This window comes from Lepus europaeus, chromosome 15, assembly GCF_033115175.1.
Source record: "Lepus europaeus isolate LE1 chromosome 15, mLepTim1.pri, whole genome shotgun sequence".
Taxonomy (NCBI): domain Eukaryota; kingdom Metazoa; phylum Chordata; class Mammalia; order Lagomorpha; family Leporidae; genus Lepus; species Lepus europaeus.
In genome coordinates, this window is record NC_084841.1 from 46,946,532 (window position 1) to 46,971,685 (window position 25,154).

Sequence of the window (25,154 nt, forward strand, 5' to 3'; positions counted from 1 at the left end):
TGGGGTGCAGGGCCCAAGCACTTGGGCCATCCTCCACTGCCTTCCCGGGCCATAGCAGAGAGCTGGCCTGGAAGAGGGGCAACCGGGATAGAATCTGGCGCCCCAACCGGGACTAGAACCCAGTGTGCTGGCGCCGCAAGGCGGTGGGTTAGCCTGTTAAGCCACGGCGCAGGCCTCATTGTTCTATTTTACTCTACTACTGCCTTATGGAAACAAAGCCATGTTTCTTTCTAGAGAGGAATTTGTTTTGATGTTAATTTTTCTTAAAAAAATAAGTATGTGGATATATTTGGAATATTAAAACATGAGAAAATTGGATGGTTATCTCTTTATTTTGAAGCCCCAGGTATGTCTTGCTTTCCAACTTAACATTCAATTTAACAATTCAACACCTTACTTACTTAAGTGCTGTAAAAGAGCACGCAAAGGCCCAAGGGACTCAATCTTCTTCTTGCAAAGTAAACCTGAGAGCTGAAACATGGGAACTTTCTCTATTCTAAGTACTCTGCTTATTAACCCAATGAATATCCATCAAGTATTACAACATTTCTGTACAATATGCACTCAACACAGACCATCTCATTTATTCTTTACAACAAACCTGTCAGTAAGGATTTATGATGCTCACCTAACAGATGAGAAAACTGCAGCTCAGAGAGAGAAAATATTCCATGCAAGATTACATAGTTTGTGAGCCAATATTCCAAACTTAGACTTCTTGGGGATTTTTCTTAATATCAGTCAAGCATCAGATAACTGGTTAAAAAGATCTCTGCTATTTTGAAGAGCAAGGATTATGTATTTGCTGAAAAACAAGAGCCTGCGGAGGGGCTTGGGTCCAACTACAGGCAGGCAGAGAAGGCCAATGTGGGCAGGGATGGCCAATGGAAACCCCAGCTTAATTGTCCCCGGGAAATCAGATCTTTCTCTCATTAGAAGTACTAAACTTTCCTGTCTTCATTTACCGATTTTGTGCAGTGGACAAATACTGAAGATCTATAGGCATCCATCTTAGTACTGTGAATATGAAAATGACTTATATACACCCTCCTTTCAAGCTTACTCTAGGGAGAATTGAGACCCATAAATGGAGTCCAGTATGGCAAATGTGCAAATACTAAAAACATGACAGAAAGCATTCAGACCATAGGAAAAGGTTCTTAATTTTGCCTGAAGGCTTCTGAGAGGAACTGACCTTCGACCTGGAGACTGGCATGGAACAGTTGGAAGCTGGGCCAAGAGAGGAAAAAGAAGAGCATTCTCTTTAGAGATGAGAGAAAGTCCACTGTGTTGTTCAGTCACTGGCGCTGGCTGGTTGTGGTGTACCTGAGTATGTGTTGGAGGGTAGGAAGCAGTGCTGTCTCTCCCTTCAGCAGACCACATGGTAATACTGTTGCACTGTTACAATGCACGGATATTTGAAAAGCCATGCTGTCGTCTACTCTTTGGGGCGTGAGCCCTTTGAAACTACTCACTGCACAAAGGGTCAAGAAGAGGAGAAAGGTCTGAAACACTGCATACACTCACACTCCAAGCTGACAGCTGTGGAACCTGTCAACGGACCTATGGTTACTTGAAGACACTAGAAAACTAAATGTGAGCAGCTCGCATCATGGTATAGCAAGTGAAGGCTCGGCTTGCAATGCTGACTTCCCAGTTGAGTCCCGGCTGCTCTGCTCCCCATCCGACTCCCTGCTAATGAGCCTAGGAAGGCTGCAGAAGGTGGTCCAAGTGGTTGGGGCCTTGTCATCCCTGTGGGAGACTCACATGGTGTTCCTGGCTTCTGGCTTTGGTCTGTCCCAGGCCTGGCTGTTTCAGCCACTTTGGGAGTGAACCAGCAGATGGAAGATCTCTCTCTCTCTCTCTTTCTGTGTGTGTGTGTGTGCGTTCCTCCTCCTCTGTCACTCTGCCTTTCAAATAAATAAATATTTTAAAACGCAAATGTGGAAAGTACACCAGCTTGCACACAATGCTTCAAAATAATTTTGAATTTCTTCCATTGACTTGTTTGTTTCACTTTGAGGTTGAAACAAGAACAGGAAGAAATTGGGTTTGTGTTATTCTCCTAAAGCTAATTTATTTAGAGCCAAACTGTAGTTACCATGACAGCAGGAAATCAACATTTTCCTCCTGGAGACGTCACATGAACAAGCATTTGATTCAAAAAAGAACCACCTTCAACAGCACAGCCATCACTAGTGAGCACAGATTTCCACACATCTGGATAAAACCTCACCACTTCTGTGTCTGAGAACTGCAGAAAGCATCCTGGCACTTGTCGAATTTCCCTGAGAGGAGAGGTTTCACTTGGCGCTTGGGCCTGAGAGACTCAAGGAGATGTGAGTAATTAGCTTGTTGGGTCCATGGTGTACTTTGTTCCTCTTCGCTACCACATCTTCCATTAGGCTCAAGAAGAACAGAGAGCTTTCAATGTCAATGGTTTTGACCATTTCAGTTCCTGCAGCAGAATTTCTTAACCCACTCATTTCCATTGCTTCTCAAAATAGCTGGATAGCAGGGAAAATGTACATCTCTCTCAGGTCTCATAGTTCTGCGGAACGCACTGAAGGAGGTATGTTAAATTACCAAGCCATTTTTTTAAGAGGAAGACAAAAAGGTTAAGAATCAGAAATGTACGCTAAGTAACAATTAAACACACTCAAGGTGGCAATGAGATACAGCTTCATAGCTGGTGGTTATAAATATCTTAAAAATCAAAACAGTAGGGGCCAGTGTCATGGTACACAGTTAAGCCACTGTGATGCTGGCATCCCATATTGGACTGCTAGTTCTTAGTCATGGCTTCTCCAATTCTGATTCAGCTCCTCGCTAATTCTCCTAGGAAGACAGTGGAAGATGGCCCAAGTAGTTGGACACCTGCCTTTGGTGTGGGAGACCTGGATGAAGTGCCTGGCTCATGGCCTCAGCCAGGCCCAGTCCTGACCATCACAGCCATTTGGGGAGTGAACCAGTAGATGGAAGGTCTCTTTCTGTCTCTTCCTCTCTCTGTGCCACTCTTTCAAATAAATAAATAAGTCTTTTTTTAAAAAAAAAAGTTAAAAAGTTAATTCCTCACACATTATCTGCAAACTTACACAAAAGAGCAGCAATAGAATCAGAATTTTTCTAGATCTCAAATTCACTCTAAAAGCAAACCACCTTTTTTTGCCCCTGTGGTAGTCTCTGGGCTATTTGAAAGCTGACATGGAGTAGCAATTAAGAATGTAGGCTGTGGAGCCAGAATGCCTTTTGAAACACTGGTGAGTCTGAGAGTGGTGGCTGTGTATATAAAATAATGGTATGCTGGTGATGACTGCAGAAACCTATACTAAACAAGGAAGGTGAAGGAAATATTGTTGATCAGTGTCAGTGGAACCTGAGAAGCACCTAAGAACCAGTAACAGAACAGAGAATATGTTCCCTTTCTTTGTTTTCTCCAAAATACACCAAAATGCAATGCATGCTTTTTTTTTTTTAAATTTTCTCATTGCTAGACAAATGCCAATCAAGTGTCAGCATATCTCTCATTTTAATCATCATCTACTAGTTCAATACAATTTAAACAGTCTACATCCTGAGAGAATCTTGATCGTTGTCCAGGAATTATGGTGTATTGATCAAACAGCCTCAGCCGGGATCCATTGAGCTTAGGTAGGTAGATATAATATAACAGTGGGTTGAAATCCCATAGTTGCTCTGTAGGGATCCCTGATTACAAATTTCAATACTTTGAACAAGAAAGTTGCATAAACATTACTGAGCTCTACTCAGTTGTCAACTAGAAATGTCTAGAAAACTAATAAAAGGGAGAAGAAAACATTCAGAACTTCAGGAATGAGTGATTACAATCTCTATTGGATCTGGTTCACAGTGAAATCATCAATTAATCGCAAATAACTTATATAACTTTGCAGTAGTTGGCTAACTAGGAAAACATTTTGTGATACTACATCACCCTACTAACATACCAAATTTGGGCAATCACAGGTTTGGCACTTTTATTTTCTTTCTATAAATCATGCTACAGTTTAAAAGAAAAAACAACTTAGGCATTTTATGACCAATCAAAATGAGATAGGAATGTGATTTTGAAGAGATTAAATAGAAACTATCATCTCTTCATGCTTCATATTTATTGTGTACCGAAAATAATATTGGAGGAAAAAAAATTACAAGTACCTGTTTCATATATATATTTATATCTAAATACCCAATAAATTATAAAGGCACATGTATACATGTTTTGTGTTTGGATATTTATTTGTTTTCACTTATTTACATGCTTAATTTCCTCACCAGCAGGTCTGACAGAATTCCAGTCCTCCAAAACTCACTCTCCCCTGCCCCAAATCTCATCTTCTTGTTGTATGTTATTTATCAGTTATCAATAACTATCATTAAATGACCAGTTCCCTTTGCTCAACTACATTCAGACACGCACCTCTATCTACTAAATATTTCTGGATTCAGTAGCCTTCTGTTGATTGCCAGAACCACTCACCTCGCTTAACCCATGAAGTATTTTCCCTCAACCACAATAGTAGTTACTTTTAACATTCCTCACTTCCAGTCTTGCATCCTGCATGTTTATCCTTCAATATACTCCAGGATGTGACCTTGTCACATAACTGCTTAGAACACTCCCCGGATCCAAGATCAACCTGAAGTCCTTAATATGTCACACAGGAACCTGCTCTTTATCTCCAGGTTTATAACGTGTCATTGACTTACTTAATCATCTTTTCATCACATACAATATGGGAGTCCTCACCTCAATTTCTGTACTCCTGCTGTTTCTCTCTGTGTGGGATGCTCTTCCTACTCACCCTACAGTCGCAACTTAACCATTAGTGAGGTCACATCTTTGTACCCCAGGCTAGTTTGGATCCTGCTCCTTTGCACTCCCATGAAATCCTGTGCATAGTGCTAATCATGGCATGTCTTTCTGGATAATTCATTTAAATCTCTGCTTCTCACACTCTATTTGAACTATCAATCTGAACTCCTTGAAAGAGAGATCCCACTTATGTTAGTGTCTCAAATAGGCACATGTGAAGTATAATAAAATAAGTGTCTTTCTCTAAAAAAAAAAATAATAATACTGAAAAGCAAATGGAAGCAAAGTGAAGAAAATGCCACTTCTTGGAACAGAAGAATGAGACTAGGGGGTAAGCCCTGCAACACGTGGCCAGGGGATTCACCACTCTCATGTGGTGAGAGTTTAAGAGCTGACTTTGGAAGGTAGAGACTCTGAGAGGAGCAGCACCAGGGAAAGGAGATGATGCCCAGAAGATAACGGAGGCTGTATGGTGCAGGCTCAGTGTGAATGTTCATCATAGCTCTTTAAGGTTTTAGCAAAGAAGCCCAAATCCTGCATGCTACTTATTCTTGGATTCCTTGGGAGAAACAGCTCAGTTCGTACACAGTTTTGCATCCAGGTCTGAGGCTTAGGAGAAGGCGAGAATGTGTAAGGTGCACCAGAGTTCTGGAGGCAGAAAGTAGCATAGAATTGTAAGGTGTGGTTCTGGCTCAGGGATCAAACCAAAAGACAATGTTTTTTTAAGGGATAGGAGAGTCCTAGTCAACAGAAATAAAACAGGAGAGAATGATGTAGGAAACCAGGGGATAGATGCATTCATACAGCAACAGCAATGTCTTATAGAAATAACTTTTAACTTAGTATGCATTATTAACTCTACCTTTTAAATAATTGTCATGGTGGGGCAGGCACTGTGGTGCAGAAGATTAAACCACAACTTGAGACACTGCTGTCCCAGATCAGAGCACCCTTTAGAGTCCTGGTTGCTCCATTTCCAGTTCAGCTTCCTGTTGAGGAATCTGGAAAGGCAGAAGATGATGCCTGTGCCACTCAGGGGGCAGAGCAAAAAGGAGTTCCTGACTCCTGGCTTCATCCTGGACTGGACCTGGCTGTTTTGGCCATTTGGGGAGTGACCCAATGGATGAAAGAGTTCTCTTTCTCACTCTCTCTGTTACCCTGCTTTTCAAAATAAATTGTTTTTTAAATGTCATGATGCAGGGGCAAGCATTGTGGTGCAGCAGGTTCAGCTGTCGCCTGTGACACCAACATCCCACATGAACGCCGGTTCAAGTCCTGGCTGTTCTACTTCCAGGCCAGCTTCCTACTAACATGCTTGGGAAAGCAGCAGAAGGTGGCCCAAAAGCTTAGGCTCCTGCCAGCCACGTAGATGACCTGGATGGAGTCCTTCGTTCCTGGCTGGGACTTGGCTGAGTCCTACAGCCATAGAGCCATGTGTAAAATGAATTCATGGATAGAAAATCTCTCTCTCTCCCAGTGTAACTCTGCCTTTCAAATAAATAAAATACATCTTGTAAAACAAACGTCATGGTGCTGGGGGAAGAACAAGAAATTTAAAGAAAATGAAGATTTTCAGTCAAAATGCATTCCAGCAGCACTATAAGTAAAAACTGAGATTCAAAGCCAATATGAAGAGGGAACATAATCTCCTCCACAATTTGGAACTGCTCAGAAAAAAGGAGCTATTCCTCATGCTGAAGCATCAGGCAGAAGCGTCCTCACTGGGAAACACTCAGAATCCATGAACAAGAGCTTTCCCATAGTGCTTTCTGAGTATGGCACATATCAAGGGTAAGGAAGCTCTTTTGGAAAAACAGTTTAGAATAAATATGTAAAAGTCTCCCGCTCTTGACCATAAATGCACATGGATACATTCCCTGATATTAAATCTCAAAGCATTGTTGATTTCACATCTCCCAACTGCATATCTCACTTCAGCCTTGAAGTCCAAAAACCAATAAAAGAAACGTATCTTATTTGTAAAGTTTTTTATTTTCCATATCCTTGGTGATTTTCGCACAATAATTAACACACAGTCAGTAACACCTTCTTTGGAGGAGGTACCTTATGCTTCAAATAACTGTCACCCAAAGAACAGATGATACACATTGACTTATAAAGCATTATAAATTGATGATCCTTCAAAGAGGCACCGTGTGGCTTGCACTTGAGAAGGAATATTCCCTTTGCATACTGAAGGGGGATCTGGCGGTGTTTCTCTGTCCCCAGCCGACTTCTCAATGAAATGTTCTCACTTTGCACCCTTTGGGTTCAGTTGTTTAGCCGGTTACACTTAGTTAGATTAGTAACTGGTTGAACAACTGTAACCAAAGAGTACAGATTGCCGTGGTGAGGTGTGCTAGTTAGAGTTCTGCTAGTGGCGTTCTGCAGGGCTTTGTCTGTCCTCTTCTATGTTTGCCTGAGTGACGTGGAGCGAGACACACACATTCAAGAGAAAGTCATTACACATTGATCCAGCATCCAGCAGTCGCCTAGTAGTGTGACAGGCACTGAGGGTACCAAAAAAAGCCCAGTTATAGGGCCCTACACGTCCCTGGCACCAAGCTGGGGAGACGGAGAAAGAGGAAGAGGGTAAGGAATAGGACAGAAAGAGAACCCGGGAGGAAGGCAGAGACTGGCATTCTTGCACAACAGGAAATAGACACATGGCCTCTGGCTAGGAAACATTTCAATGAAGGAAAACATTTTAATGAATGTCAGGAGGTACACTCACAATTTAGAAATTCCCCGTTACAACGAACGAACATTCTATCACCATTAAACATTATAGAGCAACTATGTGGGATTCCACCCTCCCTCCTTTAGTTAAACTCACACAATAGTGGAGATAACATATGCCTATTACCAAGTCTTGTTTAACAGTACAAACAAGAAAACACAAAAGCCCCACTTTGTTAAACTGGAAGCAGAGACTCTCATCTCCCCAGGACCTAGGCCATTCCCTGATATTCATTTGAATCCTTTGGAAAACTCATTCTTTCTAGCACCAAGTGTTCATTTATCATAATTAGTGGAACCTGTTTAACGGGGGTGTTGTCTGTAGTAATGACTCCATTTCCCTAATCATCTGATTTTTCTGACATGGAAAGACTTCCACATCAGAGTAAAGCTTGCTCATTTCAGCATCTGACTCTTGAGAACTGCTCTTCAATTTTCCAGCAATGACTGAGAATTTGAAAAGCTGCCAGCACTATGCTTAAGACTGCCTAAGAACTGTAGAGATCACGGTTGAGTTCCTACTCTCAGAGAATCCACTTAATTCACTGCACTGACTTGCTACAACGCATAAATCCAATGAGATCAACTGGCAGATGTTTGTTGCTGCTCAAGAAAGCAATTTTTGAGGGGTGTGGGGAGTGGGATTTAAATATGGATCAGCAATGAACATTTACCCCCAAACCATGTCATATTCCTGAATGGCATCCAGTGGGGTCCAACTCTGGGCTGAAATGTTGTCTTTCACATCTGAAACTGACAATACAGATGTAAAAGCATAATAACCCGACCTAGATGCAAGACGGAACAAATGGGACCAGGATATTTCAAAAGCTTTCCTTCGAGATATGTGCATCTTTCGATCAGATTTATTTTGATTTTCTAAAACTGTAGAACCGAATATTCCAACTACAGATATTAGAGCTGTTTAAAATCAAGCTTCCCTTATTTATAAAAGGCAGTTTTTACAAGACAACTATCAAGAATAAACACCCAAAGAAAACTTTTCCATTTCTAGTAATTCGCCAGAGTAAACGGACTGTATATTGAACACAGCTGTTTCTGTGAGAGATTTTTCTTTTGGGGGGAATTTAATATTGACTGTGCTCTGGCGGCCTGAATATACTAAATGAAAGATTGTTCTGGCTAGATAAGAAGAGAGGCCAGAAACAATTGCTCCCACAGGTGTCTCCCTTCCTTAATAACCACACTGTTGTGTGAAGCCTTTGGAGAAAGAGCCCATCGTTTGTCATGTCAATTACACCCAAACAAAACATTCTAGGGCTTTTCTAGCCACTTTCCTTAGATCCAGGAAGAGGCAGCCCCAGCAGGCAGGCAGCTCTAAAGGTAAATTTGAAAGTAAGAACTGGAGCCTCAGATGTAAACACAGGAAAGAGCCTCTTCTTTTTCTCTCCAGCTCTCACTTTTCATCAACTGCTGAAAACTGTCTCTTACTGAACTGAATTCTTTAAAACAGAAACCATCACCGTGGTCCCCAGGCGATGGTACATGCACTTTCTTGCACAGAATTTTTTGCTTAATAACAATACTAATAAAATTAAAAGCTCTGATCACATTACTTAATCAAGAAGATTTATCTTCCTAATTTGTCTAACAGCCTATTTAGATTACTAGTATTAAGAGATTAATTTCATCAGGTCCTTAGCTTTGTGGCAGGAATTGTCCATAGCCCTAAACACACTGTGGTGTTTAATTCTTCCCACGAATTTGATGAGCTTAGCACAGTGGTCACTTCTTGCTTTGAACCCTACTTAGTCTTTGATGGGGTCACCCAACATGGGGGGCTTTAGAACAGTGTTTAAAGTGCTCTGTACTTACATGATAAATACTAAGTTCTAGCTTCAAGAATTTTGGCAAGTTAGAAAATGAAGACAACAGTACTACCATCTCATAATTTCTAGAGATTCAATCAGATAGATGGTTACTTAATCCATCTTGAGACCTCTACCTTGACTCCTGGTGCTCTTCTAAAGTTATTTGATGTTTTTAGAACTGCAGAAATGAAACACAGATCCCAAAGATACCTGAACCTTAAGGCTTGCCAGGTTCCATTCACTTGGTTATGAATTACGCTTTGTCCTCAAGATAATCCCTTTATAAAAGCTCATTTCTGTTCTTTTTCCTGCAGCTTTCTTCAGAGACAGGGGAAGGTGTGGCCACACTGTGGATTTCAGGAGTCATTTGTCTCCAGGTGGCTTTGGAACTTCAGCTCAGGAAGTGACTGAATCAGGTATGGGGGCAGTGAACAGTCTTTCCTTTCTACCACTAGCTTAAGGCTAACTTGGCACGGGCACACTTTCTGGAGCAGCACTGGGGATGTGGAGGACCAGATGCTGGGGTTTTACAAAAGTGATTAAACCCAAAGGCTGAGACAGTAGACACCCTGTGTTTGGTACTCAAGTTACAAGGCTGTCAAGAGTGAGAACTAGAAAGAGTTCTCCTCTAGGCAAGAACCAGGACACAGGTATGTGCACACTAGGCTTTCTCTCAATGTGCTTTACAGAGCTTTCAGGGGGATGGCCATTGAGCTAATGAATGATGCTTCGCTTCCTGCTTTCGGAAGAAAGGGATTCTAGAATCTATCATTTGTTTATAGGGTATGACCGACCTGAGGTATTCTGAATGTGGTAGACAAAGTGGTAGGGTACGCAGAGCATAAAATTGATGGTAAGAAAATACAAATTTTTTTCTAGCTCTCCTTACACACACAGACACACACACAAATATTTGGCAAAATAATGGCTGTTCAATATTACAGAGTAAGTTTCCCATACTTTAAGAATAATCATATAAGTGATACACAGTAATTTGTGAATAGGGACAATAAAAACAAATTGTTTCAGTCATAACGAGAAACTTTAAATGAAACCAGTAATACAAACATGCCATCCAGCAGGTTCTATAGCTGAACATCAGCAAGATAGTAGAAACTTAACACACGAAGTAGCACCTAAGCTTTGTTACAAAATTCCTTCTATATTCCTTGATAAACAAGTTTTTGTTCTTATTGGTAATATTTTAAGTATAATATTAAAAAGTTATTGAGTGGCAGAGAGAACACTCCCCCATCTAGGGGTTCATTCCCCAAATGCCCACAAAGAACCAGGGGCCCAACTGGATCTAAGCATTCAATCCAGGTCTAGTACATGGGTGGCAGGAACCCAACTACTTGCCCCATACCACTGTACTGCAGGGTCTGTATTGACAGGAAGCTGGAGCCAGGAGCGGAGATGGGTATCAAACGCCGGTCACTCTAACGTAGGATACAGGTGTCTTAATCACTGTTTCAACTGCTAGAACAAACATCTGTTCCAATACCAAAATTTTGTAAGTCTGTACAACTCCTTAGCTACATAAGAGAGTGAGGCATGATTAACCAGATACTGTATATTATATATATATATATATATATATATATATATATATATATAACTTCAGCTAAAAAAACATTGCTTATGTTCAGACACAGCAAATAACCAAGCAATCTATTTTATACCTTTAGTGAATTCTCTACTTCAACAAGCACTTACTGTTCATCCAAGCACCAGAGGGAATCAAAGATGAGAAAATAAGGAGCTCCCAGGTTGTGGGAACTCATCCACCAGAAACAGCACTTGCAGATGCTGCTGTAGAGGCCGGCCCTCAGGCCAGATCAAGGCAGTAGCCTGCTGATGAAATGGGATTGTGTTGGAACACAGCCACGTAAGTCACTTTACATATTGCCTATGGCTGCTTTCATGCACAGATGGTGATCAGAGAAGTGGCACAGAATCCCTATGTTCCTCTAAAATACTTGCTAACATGGCCCTTTAATGTTTGCCATTCTATGGTGTCAAGAATAATGATAGCACTTATTAGCTTAGATTAGACTAATATTTCAAAAGTGAGAGTGACTATGATCACTTAACCTACAGGAAAAATGCAAACTGTTGGATAATTGACATGAATTGTTACATAAATTGTGATATATCCATACGATAAAACTAAAGAAAAAAACTGTTTCACATATGCAGGGTTTCAACAAGTTCATGGCTGGGGAATAGCTGGAATAGCCACCGCCTACAGCATCTGCATACCATGTGGATTCTGGTTAATGTTGTGGCTGCTCCACTTCTGACCCAACTCCCTGCTAATGCACCTGGGAAAGCAGCGGAGGATGGCCCTAAGGCTTGGGACCCTGCTCCCACATGGGAGACCCAGGGGAAGCTCCTGGCTCCTGGCTTCAGCCTGATGAGCCCCAGCCATTGCAGTTTCAGAAGTGAACCAGTGGATGGAAGACCTCACTCTCTCCCTATGTCTCTCCCTCTCTCTCTCTCTCTCTCACTAATTCTGCCTTTCAATTAAGTAAAATAAATCTTACAATAATTTTTAAAGTTAATGGAAAATGTACGTTATGAAAAAACTATGTATGAGTTCAAAAAATTTTTAGAAATTCATTGAAATGCATATTATGAAAGAATTATGCATGAATTTCAAATATTTTGATATGAAACTAATCTCATTTTAAGATTTAATTTTCCATGAACTTTGTGAAGTACTCTCATAGCAGGTATAAAAAGATATTTGGAAAAGTGTACATATAGAAAGAGAAAACAGTCCTTATTTACATTAAGAAAATAAAAGGTTTGCACAAAAACATTTTTATTTTCATTGATTACTTCTAGAAAATTCCATAAAATTGGTATAATCTTCCTCTTTTTTTTCTTTTTTTTAAGTTTTATTTATTTATTTGAAGTCAGAGTTATACAGAAAGAGAAGCAGAGGCAGAGGGAGAGAGAGGTCCTCCACTCCCCAGTCAGCCACAGTGGCTGGAGCTGCACCCATCCGAAGCTGGGAGCCAAGAGTTTCTTCTGGGTCTCCCATGCGGGTGCAGGTGCCCAAGGACTTGGGCCATCTTCTGCTGCATTCCCAGGCCATAGCAGAGAGCTGGGTCAGAAATGGAGCAGCCGGGACTCAAACTGCTGCCCATATGGGATGCCGATACTGCAGGTGGAGGCTTTACCTGCTAAGCCACAGTGCCAGCCCCTAATCTTCCTCTTGAAGGTGGAACCATTAAATTCTTTTTTTCTTTGTACAATTAGAATTTATTATTTATTGTTTTGTTATATGGCCTAAAAATATCTTGAAGTATTTTAATACAAATAGATATTGTGTATGTGAGAGAGAGAGAGTGAGCTATATTCTTCCTCTTGAAGCATTCTATGCTAACGTTAACAACTTTATCTGCAGTTAACACTACACATGACTATTTTTAAGACTATAAACTATTGCAATTTTGAAATACACTAAAAGGTTTGTTATTCCACATATTGAATGTTCAAAATCATGTTCATATGTGATTTCAGAGAGGTTCAGGAAATGCTGATTAATTCAGAAATTATACATTTATGACTGATGGACAGGAATATCAGAACTTAAACAGTCTCCTATGCCTGGGGCTTCAATTAAGTCTCATGTCCTGCTATTTTTAGTGGAATCTGTCCACACATTCTGACTAGAGACATAGCTATTTCTGTTGCAAGAAAACTGTCATGTTTGCCTAGCATGCATGTACCACATAAGGCACTTAGAACCTAGAGCTAGGAATCAAGATGACAGTTTGTGCTTCCTAGACAACAAAAACTTACAGGCTACCAGAATTCAGATCACCAAGTACTTTCATCGTTACATTCTACATGATGGATTGGTTTCAGGACAGGATTCCTTGTGCCTTACCCTCTTCTTACTAATGTAGGCTATGATATTCCCCGCAAAGCATCTGATAGACTGCTGGAGTGTGTTCTTCTAATTCACAATGACTAACTTAAAAGGACAGGGTTAGCCCCGAAAGAAAAGTCATTGTCAAAGCCTCTGCAATGAATGTCCCTCTTCTCCTGAGGACATAAAGTCACCTTGGGTAAAGTCAATAGCAATAGCTCAAAATCCTTCAATTTTTCTCTAGCCTTCTTTTAGAATCAAGAATAGCCCTTCCAAAGCCCATATATATTTTCAGCAACATTAATGCAAAGATTGATTTAGTATGCTGTCCATTTGCTGGTAGAATCATAACAGATGAGACCCAAGATGTAGTTTCAAGAGGATTTCATCTGCTTACTCTACTACTCATCATTAGGAACTGGTTTTCCATGGAAGTAAAAGAACTTGCCTGAAATGACCGAGCCAGGACCAGAGCCTTACATTCTACCGCTTTCCTGTGGAGTCCCACAAAGGAAAATTTGAACTGAGGAAGTGAAAAAAAAATGTTCAAGACTTCTCAGCTGAGTACAAGATCCCTGAGGACGCCTCTGTAGAACAGTAAATCTAAACTCCTCAAGAGAAAGGCATCTCCTTGGCGGTCACCCGCTCTCTGTCATCATTTCACCCCCAAGAGCTGCCTAACTAAGACTGGTTCCAAGTGGTTTTACTAAGCTGGATGTTTCTGAGAAACCATGGAATCTTCCAAGGAAGAATACAGGATGTGAAAGATGAAAAGGGCTGGGAGGGCCAGCAGCTTGCTGCCCTGCTGAGAAGTTTCCAGACAGCAAGAAAGACAGCAGGGAGCAGCAAGAAATGGAAGTTACAGAGGCAGCTGCTCTTCAGGCAAGCACCAGGCTTCTGACAACTCTCACTGAAAAATGTGGGAGCCCCGGAAGACAGCAGTCCACCCCGGGGCAGTGTGGGGCTCCGCTCGGCTGCTCTAGGCCTCCACCATGCCATCCATCCTACTACTGGCACAAGCACGGGAGTGGTGGTGGTGGTGCCGGGGCACAACACTCGGAAGCAGCTGCTGCAGGAGCAGGGCTGGCTGGTGTGCAGGAAATGGCCTGTGAGCTTGGATCCCAACCTGAGTTCTTTAAAATAAAGGAGGTAATAAAAGCATGAAGTTCAGGAAGCTGCAAATCCCAAGCCTCAATTCCTTCAGGCAGAGCTCTGCAGGGGCCCAGCTCAGGGGAGTCTCCAGGCTATCACAGCAGGTTAAATGAATTCCTCCGGTGGCCTCAGTGCCTTACTGAGCACTCCTGGGAGGAGCAGAGCTCTCTTTCCTTGACAGTCTCTGATTCTGGGTGGGGCAGGGTAAACACACGCATGGGAATACGTCATAAGCGTATAAACAGTTGCTCAAGGAAGCAGAGCTCGGCTGGCTCAGTACCAGGGAAGGAGGAAGCATCCAAGTGAGGGCCTGGAGTCCAGCACCAGGCAAGACTGGTTTTAAGAAGCCAGATTCTTATTCTCATATTATGCTATATTATATGTGTGTACATATTGTATGTCCACATGGGGAAATTTTATTAAGAGTTTTATTTTAAATGGCTTATAGATAAGATTGTCCATAAATTTAAGCTGCTAAAATCAATCAAAGATACATTTTAATTTGTGGGACCTGAATCTGTGTATCATATGTTTTAGACTTGTTGGTAGAAAGAAACTAAAAACATTTTAGATGGTTGTGCTTAAGTTTACTGGCTAAACAAACTACACCATGTTAGATATTTAAGAGGTGTTTTCAAATACATGATTCTTAAAATTTATAGAAGGCATTGGACCTTCTGGTAAATGTTTTCTTAAGTTGTTATCTAATGGTTGAAACGGTTTGCTAAGTATTCATGTGATATTGCTATTGTCAGCAAGCGATCTAGGACTTGCTCCCTCATTTCTCTATTCGAAGCCCAACTTGTTCTTTCATTTCTCTATTCTCTTCAAGGTAGGAAACTAATTCTATTATGAAGGAATCTGTAGGATGCACAATTTAATCTTTAGACCTTATAAAAGAGATGGCTAACATTTTTCTGCAATAGCATAGCCAAAATAAGAACTCAAATAATAATCTCATAGCTATATTCACTTCGCCATCAGCGAAGTATACAGTAAGTAGAAAAAACCTCCCTTTCAGACCAAAGGGAAAGAAAGTTTTAAAGTGAGAATATAATTTTCCTCATGGGCATTGTCTACCTTAGAAAAACTACTACAGAACATGCCTGTGACTATAGACTTGTAGTTCAGGCTACCGAAGATTAGAGATGGGAAACGGGCACTCCCTTGACTTGCATCCTCTGGTCTGCTTTAACACAAACCAGGAGGAAAAGAAAGCTCGGCATCAGAAGCAATGGGTGGCAGGCCTATTAATGGCTGATCTGTACAGTGATCTGCCCTCAAGGAGACCCAACAGGCCAGTCCACTGCAGTGGCTTTCAATGTGGTAAGCCTGGGCTTCAGCAGAAGTCAGCTTGTGAAGAGCCCTGGCAGCTCTGCCAAGAGTTGGATCACTGGAAATGGACCTGCCCTGGAGTCGAAGGATGCCCAGGTCAGAGCCACAGATCTTATTGGCTCTAAGCTGAAAAGCCCTTCACTCAGCCCAACTTCCAAAGTGACCACTGCAGCTGAGGGGATGGTCAAGTAGGGTCAGCAACATTGCAGGCAGAACTGTAAATTTCTTGTTAGAGATGCCCCCTGCCTTGACCTGGCCAGCTCTCCTCCCAGGCCAGCCAAGTAATGAAAGTCAACAGAGTGCCTTCCCCTAGGAGGTTCACACCTCCCTTAGGATATACCCCATGTGAAGAGATAGATAGGTCTGGGCCTCTGAATTTACAAGGCCTAAAGCCCACCAGATTATTATCAAGCCCCTTCTATCAGGTTCTATTTGCCTCTCAATCAGAAAACTTAATTGTAGCTTAGACAGCACCTTTTTTAGCTCCTCTAATAATGACTCTGTCCTTTGTTCTAGGCCCTGTCTAGTGCACTTGGGCCTCATTCCTTTGTAATCATAACCTCTACTCTACCACCAATGGCTCTACTCCCAACATGTGTGTACTGATGGTCCTCTTCCCCACTTAATGCTGTATAATTGTTCAAACCTGGTAAATGCCACTCTTAGGATCATTGGTTACTATCCTCACTCTGTCTTTTATGACCTTGTCTAAATATGATCAGAGTCGGCAAACTTGGAAGGCTTCCATAGCCTTGGCAACTCATGACGACAGCCTAGGATGGTTACTGGCGTCATAAACTAGAGTGTCAATTTGTTGGGTCAACAACAGGAGCCACTGTGCACTTGCTCCTCATGTGGGATCTCTGTCCTTAATGTGCTGTACATTGTGATTTAATGCTATAACTAGTACTCAAACAGTATGTTTCACTTTGTGTTTCTATGTGGGTGCAAACTGTTGAAATCTTTATACTAAATTGATCTTCTGTATATAAAGAGAATTGAAAATGAATCTTGATGCAAATGGAAGGGGAGAGGGAGCGGGAGGGGGGAGGGTTGCGGGTGGGAGGGAAGTTATTGGGGGGGGGGGGGAAGCCATTGTAATCCATAAGCTGTACACTGGAAATTTATATTCATTAAATAAAAGTTAAAAAAAAAAAAAAAAAGAAGCCAGATTCTTAACTCTTTTATACCTGAGAGTCCCAGTTCAGCTGCAAAGCACAGGAAGCGCTTCTACTTTCCATGGGAGGCAGGAGAGCATGAAAGCCTTTCTTTTAAATATGAGAAGTGAGGGGCAGAACCTTGGCACAGCAGTTAAGATGCTCACATTCAGTATGAGAGCGCCTGGGTCTCCTGCTCCTGTGCTTCCAATCCAGCTTCCTGCTGACACACACCCTGTGAGGCAGACAGTAAAGGCTTTAGTTCTTGTGTTCCTGCTACCCATGGAGGAGACTCAGTTCCAAGCTCCTGGCTTTGGCTGGTCCAGCCCTAGCTGTCAGGGGCATTTGGGGAATGAATCGTCAGATAGAAGATTTCTCTCTCTCTTTCTGCCTTTCAAATAAGATGGAAGAAAAAGACAAATGAAATAACCAAAATTTCTGAAGGGTATTAGTATGTAGGAAATGCACTCTGTTCAAAACAAAATGTGAAGATTCATGCAAATGACTGAACTCTAGTATTCTGCACAGTACTAACTCAATGAGAAGATCCTTTTTTTGCACAGAAATGTTTCATCTGTAAAAGAGTTATACTTTTCCTCATAAGTGGAAAAGTAGGAAAACCTAATACAGAATCATGAAAGTTAGTATTTCACTTAATATCAATATTAAAAATGAAGTAGTAAGGCCCAGTCTAATATTATATTTCACAGTTTTTAGGGCTGTTATTGTAAATCCTATCAATGTCGTATCCATATTAACCTCTGGGAGAAAAAAATACTCCACATGTGTAGTTCTAATGCTATTTTTCAGATGAGGCAAAATTTCTCATCAATGTATTCTATCAATCTATCCTATTTTGATATTTAAATGTCATATATCCTACTTTCAATTATGTTATAAAGAAATGGATTAAGCAATAGATACCACCTATAGAGCACAGAGGGCCCCAGGCATATGGTAGGAATTTTACATGATTTTTTTACAGACATTAATAATAGCCTGACATGGTATCCTGACTCCATGCACAAGTAGCAGGGAAACAAAGATGGAGAAAGTAGAAGTTAATTCACCCTTGCTCACAGCTGATAGGTTGCAAGGACTCCAGACCAGAGTATATAAACCAACTTCACCTCTCAGAGAGCTGGCCAGTGTCACCTCTACTAGGAATTACAGATGAAAATACTCAACTCTCTTCTGTTATCCCACAGTAAGGGTGATAATGGATCATACTTACCAGGCTGTGTAACAGTCAGAAAAGAACTTGAACTCTCTGTCTCAACGCCCTCAGCTGTGAATTGTGGATAACAGCACTAATACTTTCTGCTACAGGGCACCTATATGGATTTCCTGTTAAGTCCTTTCTCACACACTTATATTGTATTTTCTAAGTGCTATTGACTGCTATAAAATTAGTTTGTTTTTTTTAAGTAAGTAAGCAAGCTAGAATGTATGTCAGTCACATTGGCTCCTCTGGTACTGTCCAAGCAATTGTCACGTCTGAATGGAATTCTTGTAACTACATTTGGAAAGTTTCTGCCTTGACATAGATCATACTCCCAGGAAATTTTTTGTTGATAAGAAATCTTTATTCTGTCCCAGGAATTCTCATAATTGCCCTCAGTATCGCTGATTGAATCTCATTTCCCTGCAGCATTTATCCTGTTTTAGAAATAAAGTAACTAATATGTCTATTCATGTAACCAGCCAGGCTGTAAATCATACTCTTCTGTTGCATAATCGCCCAGTGCTTTCATCATACTTTCCCCTGCTCTCTCCACTCCCTTCAAATTGTTTGCATATTTTTTTTCTACTAGAATTGAGTTGCTGTGGTTGAGGCTCAGCCTAAAATCTGGCTTGGAATTATGGTCAGAATGGATTGTTAATCATTTGCTACAACCCACCCAAATCCTTCTAGTGTTACCTAAAACAAACTCTGCTCTTACTTCTTCATCATTATCGATCTTCAGTCATTTCAGGGATTTCTAGTTGCTAGCATATTCTTACACTATCCATCTTCCATATTTTCTATGTGATGATTATATTGCTTGAGGTTGATGTCTCAACCAGGAAAGAATTATCGAGGTCAGCGCTTACAAGGCTTAGGTAATGCTCAGGTTTTAGTCATTAACAATTCTCAGAAAATTTTCTTTGCTAAGGAAGGGGAAATAAGCAAATGACATTTATGAAAATTTGTGGGTTTTACTTATCCATATACTCTTTCATTAGTTCTCATATTTGACTGCAATTTCCTTTGCCAATCACATTATGAAAATAAAAGATATTTCCCTTAGGCCTTTTTCCAAGTTTTCCCCAGTGACTGATTTTGACTTCTGATGCTTGGACCTCCTTTGATAGGTATTCTGAGAATATAAAAACTAAAACCTTATTCTACCCATTTTAGGGTATAAACTGATATCACATGGCAAAAATAGCATCCAAATAGCCATGCTCGGGCAAATCATAATTCAAGAATAATTCTTCACTACCTCCAGCTCCATCTCTCGCCCCCATTTCCACCCTCTAATCATTTCGATCTGTATGTTCCTTCTGTCTCTCTGTCCTTCTTTACATGTATCAGAGAAATATACTAACACAAATATACAAAGAACTATTAATCTTTACATATTCAAGTTTTCTTTACAAAAATTCAAAGGTTTTTATGATGCTAAGTGAAACCTCTATCATTCTCAGAAACTCATGACATGATATTAATCTGCTGAATTCATCCACCAAAAAAGTACTGACACATATGCCTTCTAATGAGCTTTAATTGTATTTTTTATTGTATTTGAAAATACAATAGTACTGGGACTGGCATTGTGGCATAGCATGTTATGCCAGCATCTGCAATGCCAGCATCCCATATGGTCACTGGTTAATGTCCTAGCTGCCCTACTTCCCATCCAGCTCCCTGCCAATGTGCCTGGGAAAGCAGCAGAGGATGGCCTAAGTATTTGTGTCCCTGTTACCCATGAGGGAGACCTGGAAGACTCCTGGTTTCAGCCTGGCCTAGCCTCAGCTATTGTAACCATTTGGGGAGTGAACCAGCAGATAGAAGATCTCTCTCTCTCTCTCTCTCTCTCTCTCTCTCAATCTGACTTCCAAATAAATAAATAAATATTTTAAAAATTATAATAGTATGATGATATAAAGGGGGAGTCTTCAAAAATTTCTTGGGAAACACATATTATGGAAAAATTACACATGGATTTCAAAATATTTTGCAGCAAAATAAGCATATTTTAATTCCATGAACTTTTGAAGTTCCTACCTATATGCCACAAGGTTGTTAAGTTTAACTCTTTAAGCACTGTACATAAAATTAATTTCATAATTACTGAAATTAGGAGAGAGATTATGATAAGGGCCTAAGAGTTATTTTCCGAGTACAACAAACTTGGTGGAAAAGATTGCCACTTTTCAGAGACACTGCACACAGAATCCAAATTTCAAATTATAATGATCGACAAAGAATTAAGGAAGACAACTGTTGAAAGAGTTTTAGAGTGAACAGTTCAGCAAATATTTTACTCCAACTCTAAAATATTTAATGGCCAAAGTTACACTTATCCATCTGTGAATTTATACTGCAAATGGATACTGCCACTCAGTAGTTAGTTCTTCTGGACATAAGTACTTGTTTTAGGAATCTGATAACATTGAGACAATGTTATAGTAGTACTATTCATATGGGAAGCAAGAACTCACAGGGGAAAAACATGGTTAATCAGCCTTTAGGGATATGTATAGTTTTGCTAGCAATTAGGGAAAAAAGAAAATTTAAGCAATGATGACAGACATTTCATCTGCAAAATAGGTGAAAGCCTATTATATTGTATTGTAACAGTATGATGAGCAGGTTACTCTCATACACAGATTCTCCAGGAGTAAATTGGTATAGCTCTGTTCAAGAGTAATTCATAATTATATAGGGCATATTACATTGAGACTCAACAATTCCACGTCTGGCAATGTATTCAAAGAAACCCTCCACAGATGGACAAGCAAACATGACGCAGATGTTCATGGCAGTATTTCGTCATTCATTTAACAAACATTCATTGAATGCACAGTTCTATTTGCTTAGGACACTTCCAGGACTGAAACAGACAATCTTCTCTGCTGCCATTGGGATGTTACAGGCAGATATGGTGCCTAAAAGTTTATAATCAGAGAAATAACTGCCAATGAGGAAATGAAGTAGTGTGAAAAATAATGAAGAAAAAATACTCTTCAGTGAAAAATGTATGCTGCAGAATGCGACTTGCATGATTTATAGAAAATTTAAAGTCTTAAAATTATGTGTTGGATATGCATGTGTGTGTGTGTGTGTGTAAAAGGAGCATAAAATTGAATAGAATGTATACTGTGCTTCCACACAATGCCTGACTGCTTGAATTTGAGAAATTGGACAGGAAGAGGAATAAAGAGGATGTCAATTTTCATCTATGATTTGTACATTATAAATTTCAAAAATTTGATTCTAATTGATCTGCGTATGTGCTTATTACGTTAACCTTCAGATTTTTTATTTTAAAAAACGATTGTATCTGTAAAATTCTTTTATAATGGTATTCAAACTCATTTTTATCAAGGTCTGTGAGAAATTTGTAAAGGCACCAGTTGTACCAATAACATGACGTAATTGGTTTATTACAGGGAGAGTGGAAGCTTACAGTGTAAACAGAGCATAATGAACCAAGATAACATGAATTTATAATCCCTAAGTAATTATAATACAAATCAACATAACAGGAATTATTAATATTTAGTAATATTTTCTTCAAATATGATACAGAGAAGGAGAGGAGCTGCTGCAAAGCATACAGGGAAAGCTGCTCTGTAGGTGTTTGTCAAGCATCCTTACTTTACTTAGCTCTCAGCAACAATGCAAATACAAGGACATGTTAAAAGTTCAGCCTTAGCTTGCCTGTAAGCTGACTGAATTAACCCAATGTACCACAATCGCATGAAACAGGTTACCATGGCACTACAGCCATTTATCCAGCTTATGATGAACTCCTTTCAAAAAAACCTATATGGAACATAATGAGCAGGCTGTGTGACTTTGAGAAAAATAACCTTGCTGGGTCTTAACTCTCTCATCTGTAAACTGTAGCTAGCAATAGTATTGTGTCATAATAGTAAGTACCTAAACAGATTCCTGTTAGTTGTTTTATCAAGCATTTAGATTGTTCTATGTCCTATCAATTGACATAAAATTAGTACAACTTGTCAAATCAGTAAGCATGCTACTCTAGAAACCATTTACATGGTGTTTATGGATTAAGGCACATTCTACTGGTCTCCACATGTCTTTTAACAACTCCAGTCTCACTTACTTTTTTAAAAATCTTGAATTTCCGCACAACACATTCTATATCACATAAAGCATATCCGAAGCAACTTATCCACTTATCATGTAAAATCTTCAAATAGATCTGAGGAGTAATCACTCGAGATGTAACTATCTCAATGTCCTCAAGGTGTTATTAAAATACAGGCAGAATTACTCAATTTGGCATTTTCAATGCATCATCTTTGAGGCAGAACACAAAAGCCTAACATATAACAAGTTATTTACTCAAATACAATAAAATTCAAAATTGAGCCTACTAAAAACACACCAGAAACAACACGAAATCATAACCAGTTTGAAACTCTAATTTTGGACTCCTTTTTGCATCAGCTTTCTGAACTCTTGTCATGGGTATAAGCATATTATTAGGCACTGATAAAAATACAGCCCAGAAAAAGGGTAAGAGGAGAACCCTTCTTTGTTGGGATAAAGCCCTTTCACCTTGGTTCTCATTCAGCTCACTGCCAAGCATAAATGGTGTGTGTCACTCATCAGGAACTAGAGAAAAATGCTCTCCCAGATGAATCACATTAATAGATGCCAGCAGATTTTATCATTTTCCTGCCTCCCCTGCTCCAAGCCTTCCTCTCCCTCAAGATGACCAAGCTCATCTCAATCAGCATGGCCTTCATCTGAAAGAACTGTCCATGTTCCAGGAGAGGATACACAGACATTTTCATTCTTAGAGATGCAAGCATTTCTCTTGCTTCAGGGATCTGTGATTCCAGAGAAGAACTGAACTGTAGGAGGATCTCAGGTAAGTTAACATCTCACATTATGACTCACTGTCACTCCACCATTATTCCTCATCAATGCTATTTGTAAAGAATATGAAAAGTGAATTTCACATGCACGATCAAGACACAGCCATGATTTTAGATGACACTTTGTTCCAAAGTAATAAAAAAACCTTTAGAATAAAACAAAATATTTAGATAAAAATTGACATGTGCAATAGGAAAGTATGAGAAATTATTCTACTCAACATCCACAGTTGTATTGAGGATAGTGCTTCAGCTGTATGTTCAGTTCATCTTGGTTTTTAAGCATCTGGTAGTTGCAATGGTCAGAAGCATTCTAGTTCATTTCCCTTCCAGCTAGCATTAATAATCCCTTGGAAAAGCACTTCTCCAAAACAGCAGAGACATTGTCCTAATCATGTTATACATACGGACTCCCACAGTCCTCCAAAGAGCCTACGTTTACTATCTTTAGCAGCTGAGGAAACTGAAGCAAATTCTCACTTATTATTTCTACTTCAGCAGATCTCTGTTTAGTGCACACAAAATCTTCCAGGCATGTTGTTAAAAATAAGAAATGTTCTGGGCTTCTCCACATCCTACCCTGATTCAGTACAGTTAGCCCCAGGTAGACAGCCGAACATCCAATTTACAATCTCCATTCTCAAGTAGTCTGAAGACCAACCTGGAACACACACTCCAGGTTATACTACTCCCACTGATATTCCTGGGTCCCTTCAATGTTTTTCTGGGGATATCTGCATTATTGCAGTCATATTTTTGCACACTTTTTCCTGTCATTTCAGAGTGAGAGTATCTGTTGTGATTTCCATGAATTCGATTATCTATTTCACCTCCATCCAAAGTTTAATTAAATCAAATTATGTGGGTGTTTACACCTTAATTTGGTGCATTTAAATCAAAGCTACAACACTCTCTTTGAGAATACTTATTTTTCTTTTCACAATGCACCTGTCACAGGCTGGTGAACACCTACCCTAGTGTTTAGAACACTCTGAAAGGGAAATTCTCTTGAATCCTACTTCAAACAGATATCTGCTTAAGGAAGAATGACAATTTTCAAAAGCATACCAGAGAAATTCAGAAATATCTAAGGAATGCTTAGCCAGACCATCATTCAAAAGCACATAAAATAACATTTAAGAATACAATTTGTTTTCTCGGTGCCCTCGTAAGACGGAGATTCTTTGAACTCTGTAGCAGAGCTGTGAGCTCAGAGCAGAAACTACATTGTAAGAACAAAGGCTACTAGAAAGATCTTGAGCTTGGCTTTGACTAAACAAAATACTTTACTTTTTTTTTATTTCCTCAAAGCTGAAGATTGATTTTATACAGGGAAAGGAGAAACAAACCATTGTTTCCATTTTTCATGGCTACATTCTCCCCTCACTTTCAAAAAAGAATCAAGGGGCCAGTGCTGTGGTGCAATAGGTTAATACTCTGCCTGCGAGATCAGCATCCCATATGGGCACTGGTTCGAGTCCCGGCTGCTCCTTTTCCAATCCAGCTCTCTGCTATGCCATGGGAAAGCAGTAGAAGATGGCCCAAGTCCTTGGTCCCCTGCATCCACGTGGGAGACCTGGAAGAAGCTCCTGGCTCCTGGCTTCAGATTGGCCCAGCTCTGGCCCTTGCGACCATTTGGGGAGTGAACCAATGGATGGAAGACCTTTCTTGCTGTCTCTCTCTCTCTCTCTCTCTCTCTCTCACTGTAATTCTACCTCTCAAATAGATAAATAAAAAATCTTTAAAAAAGATCAAAATATCTTCAAAATTTTAGTAATTTGAAAATATGTAAAGGATGACAATATACAAGTATATTTAATCAATTTCTGGGGTGGATTACTCTTTCGGAAAAGGTTCAGGGATGGTTTTTAAAGGAATCTCAACTTAAGTGCAATGAAAGGTACTTGATCTCTGATTTGACCAACTAAAGCCAGGAATTTGCAGAACTTAGAAAAGAGCATCTCATTTCTAGTCTCTCCTGGGAGGTACAGGGAGGGGTCTGCTGAATGAGGAGAGAATTACTAACGGTGCTAACTTTTGAGTTATCATATACACCAAAACGAATCCCAAAGCAATGGGATCTTTCTATACTTGTA

General features: G+C 40.1%; 1 protein-coding gene across 3 annotated transcripts in view; it reads right to left on the minus strand.

Moving 5' to 3' along the window:
• Positions 1-25,154, minus strand: part of PDE4D (phosphodiesterase 4D) — a 1,616,992-nt gene that overhangs the window by 729,565 nt on the left and 862,273 nt on the right. The window lies entirely within an intron of this gene.